The sequence below is a fragment of the Meleagris gallopavo genome, chromosome 3 (assembly GCF_000146605.3).
Source record: "Meleagris gallopavo isolate NT-WF06-2002-E0010 breed Aviagen turkey brand Nicholas breeding stock chromosome 3, Turkey_5.1, whole genome shotgun sequence".
Classification (NCBI taxonomy): Eukaryota; Metazoa; Chordata; class Aves; order Galliformes; family Phasianidae; genus Meleagris; species Meleagris gallopavo.
This window is the reverse complement of record NC_015013.2, coordinates 36,453,281-36,468,777: the sequence shown is the minus strand read 5'-3', so window position 1 is coordinate 36,468,777 and position 15,497 is coordinate 36,453,281. Positions and strand designations below refer to the sequence as shown.

The 15,497-nt window shown below is 39.1% G+C and overlaps 1 long non-coding RNA gene across 1 annotated transcript; it reads right to left on the bottom strand.

The window, feature by feature from the left end:
• Nucleotides 1-4,062: 4,062 nt before the first annotated feature.
• On the bottom strand, nucleotides 4,063-11,454 carry LOC109366706. The gene is made up of 3 exons (XR_004159215.1): nucleotides 11,349-11,454; nucleotides 10,054-10,328; nucleotides 4,063-4,183 (listed from the first exon to the last, which is right to left on the bottom strand). It is a non-coding gene; the product is annotated as an uncharacterized LOC109366706 (long non-coding RNA).
• Between the last annotated feature and the right edge of the window lie 4,043 nt (nucleotides 11,455-15,497).

Here is a 15,497-nt window from a genome sequence, read left to right as displayed (position 1 = left end):
ACAAAGCAAATAATAAATAAGTAAAAAACAAAAACAAAAACAACCCACAAGTATCCATAGATGCATGGTGTAGGTCTTCAAGCATTCTTACCAATCTAAGGTAGGGCATCAGCAGAGCTCAGTGTGAAAACCTTTTTGCTTGCTGATTGTACAGTGTCTATGAGGTGAAATATATAACTACTGTACTGAGCCAGCCTGCATCAGAACTTCACCTATCTCTTATCAGGGAGAGACAGAAAACTTTCTGTCAATGTTATGAGGAGTTAAGGCTGCAGAGGACAGATCTCTCAACATTAGCAAGACAAGCAGCAGGAGGAAACAGAATCTGTTCAGAATCAGAGTAGAAACAATTTGACTTTAGATACATGCTCATCATAAATGTAACAATTCAGCTTGAACTACTTGTGCTCAGTTTGACTTAAACACTGAGAACTAGTTAGTTTGTTACAATGATCAAATGAATCACTTCAAAACACAGTACAGAAACAAAGTAACATGGTAGTCTAAATTCGCTATACAGAAAGACTTGGTCACTATTGACAGATGGCTTTGTAGCTTGAACAAAGCATTAGCTGTAGGCTGAGTGCTTTATCATCACTACATCTGTTCTCAATTTCAGTCTGTGAAAAAGCAGTATACTGCAGCTAATTTGCCCAAAGTTCCCCAGAGCTTGACATCACAGACAGCAATTGGTTTTGGTTCCTTGGTGTTATTTACAGCACACCAAGGACATGAAACTGGTAGATGATCCAGCATTTCCAGCAATCTAACATGTTCCAAGTGTACACAATCCTGAGCAATCTATTTACACGGCAGGGCAGTGGCTTTTAGTCCTTCATTACAGGTCACAAGCTTACTTTCCAGCAGTCCACTGTACTATGTGGTACACAGTACAGAGAAATCATGCTCTGTGGTCTTGCTCGTTAGGGTAGCTGCTGTTGACAATGACCAAAAAACTTCTTCCCATGGGTCTAAACAATCAGCACTGAAGATAAGAGCCAGTTCTGATGGGTACCAAAAAGGTTCAGATATTTAGCGATGGTCATGTATGTGCTGAACAGACTTTTCTAAGTGAGATAGACAAAATAAGCAACGACGGGGAAGCGTTCTAATGCAATACTTAAAGGCAGGTTTGGTCATTAAGAAAGAACACAGGGCTCTTTGTAGTTTAACTGTACCAAATTAACACGCATTAATTACAACTCAGAACAAAGATCAATGAAATTCTGGTCACCTTCTCTTTTAATTCTATATTTAGCTCTCAGAGAATTTAAGGAAATTTAGGGCAGAGAGGACAGACCACTATTTTTTGTTTTGTTGTTCCCAGATGTATTTCTGTAAATTTAAACCAAGTATTATCACTAAGAACAAACTTAAACAGTATCAATATTTACACATTTGGCAATGCACTCAGTAGGCCACAAAGTCTAAAACCATCTGAGGTAGAAGAAAAGAGACAAACTCTAAATAATAACTAATAAATAAATAAATAAATAAATAAATAAATAAAATGCAACTATTTTTCTTGTTATTTAGGTCAAAGATACTAATTTTCAAAGCATTCAATTAATTTCACATTTCCCTCCATGATAAGGATAATGCTTATTGCCTGGCATTTTTATAATTCAACTGGATAACAATACTTTGAAAGGATAATCACAAAATGGGAAGCCATCTAGTCGAGTTTTGCACATTTGCCCATTTGAGAACATCAGAGTTTCATTATAGAAATTTGATGAAATAAATGCCTTCTGATTCTCCATTTTTGTCATCAAATACCTACATTTACTGAAACAAAGCTTGATGTCAACTTAAACAAACAACAGCAACACATCAAAACCACAGCAATTGCTCTGGACATTTAATGTACAACCACGAGTTACAGTTTGGTAGCAATGTCTTTAATGTCTCTATACATTAAATAGCCATCTAGAGAACTGGACAAGCTGCTGAGGAGCCAGTACAGTGTTTGTGCAGCAAATCTGATTATCACAGGTTCAAATCAGCTGCCTAAGATGATTACTCTTTGGCACTACACTTTGGGGCATGAAAACAACTTAAAGATACAAGCGATGAATTTTACAAAGAGCTTTCACAAGCTGTTAGCCTTCTGCATTGAAGTTCTACTGCTAAGAGCAGAGAGAGGCAGATCAGTGTTTCCACTGCGGCCTCTACAAGCCTCCAGCAATTGTCTCCCATTTGACACCACAAGACTGGTGGGAAAACAGTTCTAATTTGCAGCTATATTGAACAAAGACAAAAGAGAGACTTCAACTTAAAAGGAAAAACAAAACAAAACGAAATGTATGGTACATACAGTTGTTACTGCTGGTAAGAACTTCACGGACTTAATCAGAATTGATTGGCTATATGGAATACACAATAGCAGCTTAGCCATGTATTTACTGATTTAAAATATGTGGCTTCATCATTTCTTGCAACATTATTGCTGTCTTCCATGAGTAAAGGGAGATCTTGATCAGGCATTATCCATTTTAATTTTTAGGGGGCTGTTTTATTTTATGAACTCTAAAAGGATGAGTATGGATGGGCAGAAGATATTACCACAGAATTAAGTTTCCCTTCAAAACATTTATGGTAAATGAATATTATTTTCATTTCAGAATCAACTTCTGTAAATGGCCTCATAAGGAAAAAGATGCGTGAGATACATGACCCCAAAGTGGAACAAATGCTTCGATGTATTTTTCTGACCAGATTTTGTACTCAAAGAGCCAAGCAGAGGCACGCAAAGTGTAATGAGCAGTTGTGTGCCATACATTAGGATGTGTACCTGTCACGCCACACCTGCACACTTGGTCAGAAAGAATCAAAATATTTGGTTAAATACATCTGTTAGGTCATTGCTGGAACTGCACAAGGCTATTTTCTAGATGGGAAGTAACAAAAAACATTCTGAAGTAGAACACAACGTGGAAGTCATAATATTTGTACTGAAACAGAAACCATTTTGTAAAATACTGCATAAATATGAAACAAAAACGTATGTCACCAGTTGTCCTCTCTTCCTGCTGTAATCCCTCCAGTGTGCTTATGTAAAAGATGTCAGAGAACTAGCAACTCTATAAATTCTAGTCTGCATATATCATTTAGAGATAGCTGCTTATCTGTGCCGCAGCAATGAGAAATACCTGTTTACATCATCTGCCCAACGCAAAGAGCAACTATTTTACACACAGAGTTTGAACTGTTATTTTTGGGTGGGGACGAGTGAAGTTAGCAATAGCTAGGAACAAGAAGCAACTTTTTAACGCTTGTTTTTTTTTTAAGATATGTTCTCGTCTTGCACGATGCAGAAACACAACTAAGATATTATCACAAGACAAACACAATACCACATAACATGTAAAATACAGAGTGCCAGCAGAGGCCTAGAAAGCAAATGCTAACTTTAATGAACATTTTGACGGTTCTCATCATTCTACTGGAGAGATTTTTAAAGCTGTACATACTGAGACTGACAAACTTTTTCCATTAGAATTCCCTTATTTTACATGTTTCTATATGGTTTCCTTCTCATGGATAAAACAAATGACTCCCAGAATGGAAAGCTGTCAACAAGCAAAACATTAATCATCTCATTCACTCTTTAAAAATTTCTCCAGTTTCCTGCTTCTAAGGCTCAATTTATTCATTTCCACCATGATGAGAAGCACTTTATAAGCTATGGATCTGAAGCACAAAAACATGGCATCCCTCATTAAATCTTCTGCACCAAAACCCTGGTTTGGCTATTTTTCATAGGACCTCTTTAAAAAACATAGTCATTATTTACGATGACAATTACAAAATTGTAATGGTGAAATCTGGTAAACACATTAAGGTATGAAATATTCATTTCATAGCATAAGTCATAACATACTGAAGCCATGGCACAGGTTGCCCAGATTGGTGGTGAAAACCTCGTCCCTGGAGACATTCAACATCAGGCTGCACCAGGCACTGAGCAACCTGATGTAGCTGTAGGTGCCCCTGTTCATTACGGTGGAGTTAGACTAGGTGACCTTTAAAGGTCCTTTTCAACTCCAAAGACTCTATGATTCTACCTGTCTGAGGTAGTCTTGCCTGTTCTTTTTTCTGCTCTTACCTTGGCTGACTTGTCAGCACTATGTTCTCGTTTTCCTACATGGTTCCCCATGACGGATCACCAGAACTTCAAATTCTGAAACAGAATAAAAACAAAACAGAGATTTTAGAATCAATACATTTGTTATGAAATACAAATTCATTTTTCATCTGATCAAACAAAGAAACAGCTCTCATACAATAAATAGCAATACTAGAAAGCTTTCTCTGCTCTAAAAAGACAGAAAGGAGTAAAAATGAAGCATTTGATTCACACATAAGCCAGGACTACTAGCATTTAGACAGAAGCCCTACTGTTATCAATCAATCTCTAACTGAAAATCTTCATAAGAGATCAGGTAATTTCTTTAGAATTCACATTTGCGATTACATAAACTGCAGTTGCCAACAACAACAACAAAATCACAAAAAAACCACCATACTAAACTGCTAACAATTTGCTATAGAGGTAGGAATGGATATGTTCCTTATAGAATGCGCTTTCATGGCAAGCATATAAAAAAGTAACGCCAGCTCCTCTTTGAATTTTCTGGCTCACCACGTTGTATCTCAGCTCCAACAGGGCTTATGCAGGTTAAACCACAACACTCAAATTTCAGCTTTTAGTTTAACACCTGTGGTTACACTACATATTTCTTCCCGTAGAGGCATGTGTTTATTTAGAGTAACTTGCACAGCTGCTTCCTTCAGACAGTTTAATGCAGTGCAAAATATCATTTAAAACCCTGAAACATGAAACTAAATGCAAAAGAAGTTTCAAACAAACATTTCCTGCTCAGAATAATTAACTTTCACGCACGATGTTCAGCTTAATGGTACTAGTCATAGTATTTATTAGTCTGCAATAAATAGAATGCCATACAATCTTTATACCTCCTCTGGAGAATGGAAGGCTCTGGGAAGACCTCAGTGTGGTCTTCCAGTACTAAAGAGAGCTTATAAGCAGGAGAGGGACTGACTTTTTACATGATCTGATAGCGACATGGCAAGGGGAAATGGCTTTAAACTGAAAGAGGGAGATTTAGGTTAGAAGTCAGGGGGAAGGTTTTCACAGAGAAGGTGGAGAGGTGCTGGAACAGGTTTCCAAGAGAAGCTGTGGATGCCCCATCTCTGGAGGTGTTCAAGGCCAAACTGGATGGGGCCCTGGTAAGGCCTCCAAAGCGGGGAGACTGGAACTGGATGAGATCTTTAATGTCCCTTCTAACTCAAACCATTCTCTGATTCCAGAATAAACAGCACAGCAGAGCCCCAGTCCCAGGCTGCCAAGGTAGATAAAGATACCAGGCACTGATGAACCACAATTGGTACCATGGTGTGAACCTAAATCAGATAAATGTTTAAAATAATTTGCTGGCCAGTGGAAAGAATAACAACATTTTCATGCTACCACAACCTGCAAATGATAAGAAAAGTTTTATTCTCAAGTGTCTGCACAAACAAAGCAAACAAGGTGGAAAAACCAGCAAAGCGACAAGTATATGAAGTGGCACACTGAAGGCAAGCTGTTTACCAATGCACTCCCAATTCCAGTCTGAATAAATCCGTCAGAAAGATGCTAAACATTGCACACCACAGGGAATTAAATACAAAGCCAATAAATAGGCTTGGAGAGATGGAAACGCAAAATGCTATTCAGACTTCAGGAGTAGGAACTGAGAGTACACATATGTCTGTGCCCAGCGTCAGGTTTCTCTACAGGATCTGATTCAAATTCCTTGTGTAAGGATAAAGCTACTTCCCAGCCAAGGAGACAAAAGCCTGTTTGAAAAAACACCTTAAAATTAACAGAATTCTTCACGCTACCTAATAAATGGAGAAATCTGTAATTAATCCTTCAGAGAAAAAGACTCAAAAATTTCACTCTGATGTGAATACGAAGCAGAAATATACAGTGCAAATTGTTCCATAGATACCTGCCTAGGAAGCAAAAACATGAATTTTGAGGGGGCACAATGCAGATCTGCAATAATAAGAGAACAGCATCAGTACACACAAGCTGGGAAACACCAGAATGATTTACAGGGACAGAAAAACCCGATTTTTCATTTTACACTTGAGCAGAAGTCTAGCGTACTTGATTAAAACCTGAGAACACAGGTCATTTTCACTTCAGAATGCAAGTGCAGGTTGCTGTTAAGACTTAAATAACAATTATTTGATTCTTGCTGCTCTGAGGAAGCCCCGCTGCACAGTTTCTGTGTGCGCTGATCTTTATGCAATGAGTTGAGTCACTAGCTTCAATGGGATTACTCACTGTGCAATCCTTGTAGGAACCTGCAGCCAAGTATTCAAAGAATCCGAGGTAAAAGATTTGTATTTTCTTTTAGTCACTTTCATAACATTCAGGTTGCCAAACTAAGCAGCTCTGCACAGAGCAAAGCAGCAGTTATTAACAAGCATTAACCCATCCACAGCCTTGTTTGCAAAGGAGTCCTTACATGCTTTAGCACTGATAAACTGTCATAGGAACAGTCATGAAGCTCCCAAAACAACGTGAAAACAGAACTATTACAGAAATGCAGGAATCCTCATTGAATCAAACATGAATCAGATATTACAGTGAGGTTCTAAAATAGTCCTGAGCACGAGATCAAACTCATGACCACAACGGCATGAGCCCTCCCACCTTCCTGGCAAAACTCGTCGAGTTTCATAATTCCTGTGAGATGAAAGATTTGGCACATGACCATAAGTCACAGAGCACAAGGAGACTCCACCAGTGCAGACTAGAAGGGATCGGAGTGTAGCAGCAGCTCTCCAGGAAGCTGAGGAGAGGCACTGCAAAGCGCCCTAGTTCTGCCCAGCCCAGAAACCAGCTGGATGGGCTCTGCTGCCAAAACCCAGCATTGCCCAAACGCAGACTGATGCAGGAATTACTCCAGCTATCCAGGCTGCTTCCAGTAACTCTAGGAAAGAGCCCAGGGATTCCTCCTGAGGAAATCAACTCAACTGCCTTCCCACATCGAGTCAGCTTCCTTGGAAAGCCGGGCTAGCAGGTAATCTAGTGGCCAAACCTTCCTTTCTGCTTTCTTCATGATAGGAAGCTGTATTCCAGCTACCAACACCAGAAACACCATTGCGTCACCCAAAGAAGGAAATCCTCCTCGCTATTTGCTAAATTAATAATTGTAGTTTAAAAAAGAGGGTTCTAATCATCTTTCCATACACATATAGTGTCCTATAGAGAGGTTTACATTGTGATTCAGAATTTTCACTGAAAGACAGAAAAATGTTCCTTGAAACTTTCTGAATATACAAGAAACACACTGGTATCAGATATTTGCAGGTTATGCTGTTTTGACTGCATATACTTACACGCTGACAGGAGCCTGAGAAAAGTCCACTCCTAATCATCAGACTCTAAAAGTGTCTTTCTCATCATCACTTTTCTATACTCTAAATAAAATCAATATACTTCAGCCCAGGAGCTAGCTGACAGTAACAACTAAAAAGTGATACCAGTTCAGGAATTACACAAGGGTATAAGCCAACGCTTGTTCAATACAAGTGCACTCTATTGAATATTAATGGCGATTTAGTTTTGAAACACATATACTACCTAATGTAAATCACAGGATGCTGAAAATGGATTGTTAAATATTATCTTTGAAGAGTAACTTAGTTATGTAAAATAAGGGTTCAGTCCAACCTCTTCCCACGCACTTAAGTATGACTCAACAGAACTACACAGAATAGTAGAGGTATGCAAGTACTTACATATTTACAAGTACCAGATCATAATTATTACCTTGCACTACCTTGTCTAGGAATATATATTCACCACAGACTGATATTGGTGAGTAATGGTGCAGAGCTACGCTGTTAGATACGTCTCCCAAGTGCTTACTCACATATGGGAAGAGTCAGCAGGGAATATAAAAACGTATCAGGAATTCACTTAAAACTTCTTGCTAAATTAATGAATATTCTTTTCCTTTTTTCTACTACATTCAAATCACATTAATCAAAATAAAACAGTTTAATTACCTTGAAGAAATGAGTGAATTCTGTCTCATTTTGGTAGCCCTCTAATGTAAACAGTTGGTTATGAACTTACCCAGCAGTGACATGCAAAACATTTGTTTTCCAGTGTCAGGCCCATGTTATGCTGCTGACGTACTGCCCAGTGCTTCCAAGAAGCTAATTGGAAATGCTGAAAATGTTTTAAGGCTCTCAGTGTTCATAGATCTTTAGAAAGAAGCCCTTCAAGCCTTTGTCTCAAAACAGATTGAGATACTGGGCAAACCTAAACTGCTTCTTCAGTATTCCCTCACCATGGTAATTTAGAACTCTGATGTATCAAGAAAGAAAACCCCTGGCAGTCTCAGGTGAGTGACCTGTAGCTAATTGCATCAGCAGTCACAGCCAGAGATAGATGCAAGCAACCCCATCATAAAAGTAATTCACCTCAGGGGCAAACTGCTTCTTAGAACTTCCCCCCCTCTTGTAATTCTAGTGTTAAATTAGCTTATGAAGCATAGTGCTTCATATCCCCTCCAAGTGTCATCATTATTTAATTTTTCACTAAACATGAAAGTGTGGAGTCCCTGCTAGACCAAACCTCATTTCACTTCTGACTTCAGCCATGTTGTGTCCCTGAGGAACACTTCCTGAAGGAAATGCACATTATTCTACATACACTTATCCATTGTGAATGATCAAGCCCAAGATCTTAGTGGCATTCATAATATACAGATCAGAGAAGTTACCAGCAGTAAGTACCAACGTGTATTTTAAATTATGTTTGTACAGAACCTTGCATAGCAGAATCCTGGCCTTCCGGGCCCATCAAAACATTACAGTCAGTTTCATGTTTATAGGTAAACATGTGCTCCTTGGTGAGAATCTTAGACCTAAAATAGCAGCTCTCAAAGAGATGGGTCGAGTTCTGAAATACTGCTGATCTACAAAAGTGCTCCCTCATGCCCACACGGTATCTCAGGAGTTTATGTACACTCAAAATACACCAAAATATTTGAGATGTCTGTACATTTCTTCTTATTATTTTACCTTTTCTGACTGCTTTGATTACAGTTTTCCCTCTATCTTATAAGGACATCATCTTGCTTTTTATTTGTTGCGTTTACTTATTTCCTGTAGCTTACACTTCTCACTTTTCTTCCTTTCTTCAGCTAGTGCCAGCCTAGAGAATAGAGAGGACCACACATATGCCTAATATACCCATTCCTTGAATCTGATCCAAAAAAAAGAAATGGTGCCCCACCTTGCAATTAGGACTGATACATCTATTCTTATTCCATTCATTAACACTAAAAATTTGACTTCATTTGTTACGTATTGGCTTTACCAATACATCTTCACTTCTCATCCCTTTGGATAGCTCACTGAAAAACAAAACAATAACAACAAAGAAGACCCAATATTCTTCCCCATACTGCAGGACCTTTTAGGTCTGCACGGTATACAAAACCGAGGAGCAAGCATCAGCTCATCACAACCCTCTGGAAAGGCTCAGAGGCACAATGGCAGAATCACTGATGATTTTTTCCCCAGCACTCATGCACTCAAGGGACAAACTATTTTGACACAGCAGTTTAATAAATAATGAGGGAAAAAAAGACAGTAAAATAGAGAGGCCTCAACGAATAACACCTGTCCTAAATGCTGAAGTATTCAAAGCGAGAGAAATTAGTGAGCAAAGAAACATAACATAAATGTAGCATTAACCAGGAAAAAAGGAAACAAGGAAAACGGAATTCAGTTTCACACAATAATTGCAGGCCACAATGATGATCTTCCTAGTAACACTGGTGGAAAAGGCAAGGAACAAACAAGAAGTCATATAGCAAGAATTATTATTTGTTACTTGGAGACTTCCAAGTTTTGAGCTTACAGTACTCTGCATCCAGAGAAGATCTATCACCTGTTTGCACATAAAAATAGAGATACCACGAAAATCAAAACAAGATACATTTGAAGACTCACATTTTTCTGTGTCTTCACTTAGAAAAACAAGTAGTCCTCTCCCAGTGATGAGCAGTATATTTTCTCTTTATAAGCAAGACGGGTCACCGAGGCTCCCCAGCAACACAGCCACTTTGACGATCAGTGTTGCACTAACACACCACAGACTGATGTCAAAACGCACACCTGCAGCTCTGAATGTTCATGAATCAAAGGCACCATATGCTGGCTCTTATCTTCTCATATTCAAGTGACAGGACAAGATGATTCATCCTCTCCAGATACCGTTAACATTACTGTCAGAAAACAATGAACCACTATATCTTTCTCATTTAAATAACAACAACCAAAAAAAAACCTCTCCCCGCCCCACCTTTCTCTCTGTTCTGACTTCATACATAATCTCTCCATACTGTAAATATACCCGACCTAGAGTTGGGTTTCCTGTAAATGCTCCTCTATTACATTTGGCATAAATATAGACATTACGAAAGACTCTGACTTTTCACCTTACTCCTAGCTGACTCCCTCTTGGCTCAGCCTACCACTATAAAGCCGCCTCTCCCTCCCCATAAACATACTGCCAAGGAGGCACAAAACTGAATCTGGTTTTCCAGACATGAAAGCATGCATCCTTAGGTTCCTCAGTGTTTATGTGTTAAGTTTCTCTCTTCTTTTTGCCTTCTCTTTTCCTAGCCTGATTGCCTGAGCATTTACACATGAAACCATGCTTTGAAAGTAATTTTTTTAAATTTGAAGTAACTTCATGGAAACTTAGCCCCCAAGTTTTCAATTTGTGCTTAAGGTCTGTACTAAGATTCAAGGATCCTTCCAATAGGTCACTATTATCCACAGTTCATTAACACAAGCACAAATGAGACTGTCCAGCACAAAGCCATTTGTTCTGCAAGCTGCAAGTGACACTCATGAAGCGTGAGCAGGTACGTGCAAACTGCTCTGCTTCTAAATCAATAAACTAATTCCAAGAGCAAAGTGGCTTACAGAGCTACAGAGAAGCAAATTTTCTAACTGTAGCAACACAGATATTGTGACGCTGTTTTGGGATTTTCATAGAATCACAGAATAGTTTGAGTTAGAATGGCCCTTTAAAGGTCACCTAGCCCAACTCCCTGCAATGAACAGGGATATCTTTCAACCCAAACCATTCCATGATCTACAGGTAGATCAGGTTGCTCAGAGCCTGGTCTAGCCTGACTTTGATTTTGGATTTTGTCTGTCAATGATAGCAATAGTGGCTTGCTTTCTCTTCTGAACTAAGAAAGCAAAAAGACCGTTTGCTGAGGACGACCATATACCTGAGAAATCAACAGATTTGTCTCCTTTCCAAATGGAATTTTATGCTGGGTACTTTGGCCCTTATTCACTTGAGGTCAGAGGCTCAGCAGGTTCCAGTCACTCAGCTGTGAGTTGTTGCACCTGGAATTTTAAATTATTTATGAGTAACAGCAGCAAGCCTGTCACTGAAATCTGCATGAGAAAGCACTTAGGTCTGTACATTGCTCTGATACCAGTACTGTAGCTGTGTACCTCAACAGATACGCTTTAAAGTGTGTCGTTTTGCATCACACACAGATATTGCTTCACTTCAATCTTGAATTTCATGTACTAAATGTAGTACTCTCAGTTTTTATACAGGCTATGTACGAAGAATATAGAAATAACCATTACTGAATTAGTACTGAAGAGAACAACAGATCCAGAAAAATAGAATTCTATTTGAACACAACGTAAAAAACATGCACAAGACAATTATTTCCCCTTCTTTCATTAAAAAGGAAATCAGACTGCTTCATGTTAAGAGGAAGACAAAGAAATGTGCCAGGCCAAACACTACTTTCTTCAACTTTTATGATTCTATGTTTCAGTTCAGCACTTACATCAAATACATATTTTATTCAGTGTGCAATAAATAAGTAAATCTTGCAATGTGTCAAAATAACAGAGTAGGAAACTTGTGTTTTAATAAGATTAGCAGCAATGTATTCATTTTCAAAGATGATTACCAAGATGCACCTCAAATCCTCTATATGATTAAAAGCTAAGTATTCTTAAAAGGTATTCACAGCACCCATCACAATATCACAATATCCTTGAACAAGTTTCCCTCATGAGGTATGAGGACACAAAGTATTCTATTTTTATTGTTAACAGAATGTTTCTAGAACAATGAAGAAAATGTTTCAATTATAATAATTGTGACAGGGTTCACAGCTATGAAACCGAGTCTTATGATGCCAGACAGCATGAGAAGACAGACAGAAAGAACATTCCTTCCCTAAAGGCAACTCAAGGGCACAAAACACATGAGCAGAAGGCAAACCTTTCCGCCATATCACAGATATAGAACACAGAGAGAGGAAAGACAGCAAGAAAAAAAATGATTTACAGCCTAGCAGACATTAGAAACTTAAATCCAGAGCTGTAATTCAGGAGGCCCTTTTCAGCTACCGCATCCTTCTGGCGCTGCAATCACAACCAACGTCTCCTCTCCTGTTTAAAAAGCTCTTTGAGGACTTCAAGTTCTGACAGCCACGATGACATGGCAAAGCAGCATCACAGCATTTTGCACCGAGACCCCATCAAAATACAACAAGGTATTCTGCCACACACAGTAGACTATTTCAGTAGACTTCCTCAGCACGCATTATGCTAACCATTAGGCTCAGGCTTATCACAAGGCAGAACAGCAACCACAGTACGATCCCCGGCCTGCCTTTTATAAACGGCTCCAGCGTTAAATTATGAGCTTGTGATTAGCATAGTCACACAGGATGTGGGAAACCAGCCATCGTTTCGGAAGGTACCAAGGGGAAAGATCAGTCTAGGAGGTGATCACAGGATAACCGTGAGTCACCAACGTGATTTGGCAGGGGAAAAAAAAAAAGAAAGACGTACGTTGAGTCACAAGGGGATATTCCCAGTCAAGGCAGGGAAGAACTGATGTCACCACACAACCCACAAGCACAACTGCTTGCTGGATGCAAGGTTCAGGGCTGCTCAGCCCCGTGTAGCAGTGTGAACTTTTTACTAGAAGAGATGCCAGGATGATGAAAGCAACGGGAGCTCATTATACAGGGATAAGACAAAAACCCGTGACACGTCAAACTTAAGAAAAGCAAGGTTAAAAGACAGTGTTGGAAGAAAATACACACTGTCCAGATATAAATCTAAGATGAATGTCAGAGTGTTTCTAAATAGGAAAAGAGCAAGGGTCAGGAAGAACCAGAGGAAAACCTTGCTGCCTTCCAGACAAAAGACAGGAGTGTGATCACTATTTCATCTCTCGATAGCACACATGGGGCAAGGCAGGACAGAGGAGGGCCAGACCAGCTTTTGACTTAATCTGTTCACCTACTGACACCTGACCCTGACAGAATCTCCAGCAACAGCCATCACAAGCTTGCAACATCATACGGTTGATCCAGCTAATAAGGGTGCCTCTATCTTTGTAGAAGATTGAAGAAAGAAGATTGAAGAAAGACTTTCAGAAAACAACTCCTTTGGATAAATTCCTTCTTTCTTACCCCGAACAGTAACTCCATCTAACGTGCTTCTATCAGACCTTAGTTCACTGGCAGCACTCTCAAGAAACAACAGCTTATAATACTCAAAGGGAAGTCAAGAATTCAAAATACTTTCTCAAGTACAAATGATATGATACTAGAATCAAGAAGCTCTGTCACTTAACACTTTCATGAATTATTTATCAGAGAAAACAATGGGTCTTTTATCAAATATAGTATCTTGCTTAAAACAGCTCTCATTGAAATCTGTAATAGGTCAGTCTGCAAGCAATATTACACTGAGGTTTAGCTGTTTTATAACTTTTTTTCTTCTTTAACCGGAAACCTAGCAATTCTAAGTCAGTGCTTATGGTTAATGAGAATGTTGCAGCTGGAGCTTTCCCTCCTGAACAGCTGCTGATGACCTGTGTGCACAGAACCAGTCCCATCTTTATGTCAGCACTGCCCAGCTGTGGTCCCAAATATTTAACATGTGATATTCTAAAACTTACAATAATTCTGGATGGTCAAACCTGCCATTACTATGTTAATGTTACAGTTGTAAGAGTCTTCTTTTGGTACATCCTATAAGCTTAATGCACTGCTATGTGGAAGTATTTATTAATAAATCCATTCCATGTGTGAGGTTTAAACACCTGTGAAATTTAACGCTAACATCAAAAACAAAATATTGCTATGACAAGAAAGAAAAAACATTTCCCCACTTTTTACCTTGAAGCATGGCATATTCACTCAAACAGAAAAAAACTGAAACCACAGCACTGCCCCCCTCCCAAACCACAGGCTTCTTAGCATCTGCTAAGGGTGTTTGAAAACATACTCTAACAGCACTACTTAACATGAGAAACATACAAAGACTGCAAAGTGGAAAGCGATTTCTATCGTAACTGGTTTCTGTTTGTGTGTTTGTTTTTAAACCAAGCTGCACGCAAACATTTCCTCTGTTTGGACACATCAGAGTTCACTTAAATTCACCCCCAAATTCAATTAGTAATGGACACAAGTTTCCCCTTACTTTGCCAACTACATCATATGGATAGTCCATAAACACTGTCATGCCACCACACATTAGTTATCTGCTGCAGGGGAGGAGTGTTGCAGATAATTTCATGCACGTTCTCTCAGGTGCCACACGGCGAAGAAATACAGGCAGCCAATGATGGAGGCAGCCACTTCACACTAAGTAGGACTGGGATGCATGTGGGCTGGCACAAGAATGGTGTCACACACTCACGACTCAGCAGAAACAAGGGCACACAATCATTTTGGTATCAATTATTATTTTAGTCACTTAAAGTCCTAACACTCCTGCCATGCCAGCAGCTTGCTCAGCGTTTGCTCACCCTCTGGATGCTGCAACTTGCCCACAGTCAGGATGCACCACTCTGCACAACTGAGACAGCTTCATCATGCTTCCCTTCCCACCATGCATGCCCGTTCTTACACTGTAAGCATAGTACTGCAAGAGTCTTATCCTTTATAACAGAGGCTGAAGTAAGAGAATATAATTGTATTTTTTAATTTTATCTAATGATAGCTTACAGGAACTTGAATGATACTACACTATTTAAATTTGGGTTTCTTTGTAGAGTCAGACCATTAAATCATAGATCATCCCTGTAAAAATTAGTGGCAATTTCAGTTACAATAAAGATAAAAATCTGTTCAAATACCTTTCAAGCACAGGGATTCCAGTAATAAACAATTAAGAATAAGGCCAGGTTGGATGAGATGCTGGGCAATCTGGTCTAGTACTTGATCTAGTGGGTGGCAGCCTTATCTGTGGGAGAGGGATTAGAATGTGATGATCCTTGAGGTACCTTCCAAGCCATTCTATAATGCTATGAACTGAAGAAATCTTTGAAACATTGGGTACACTTAAAATGTCTAAAAGAGTAAATGACAGCCAACTGACTCAAC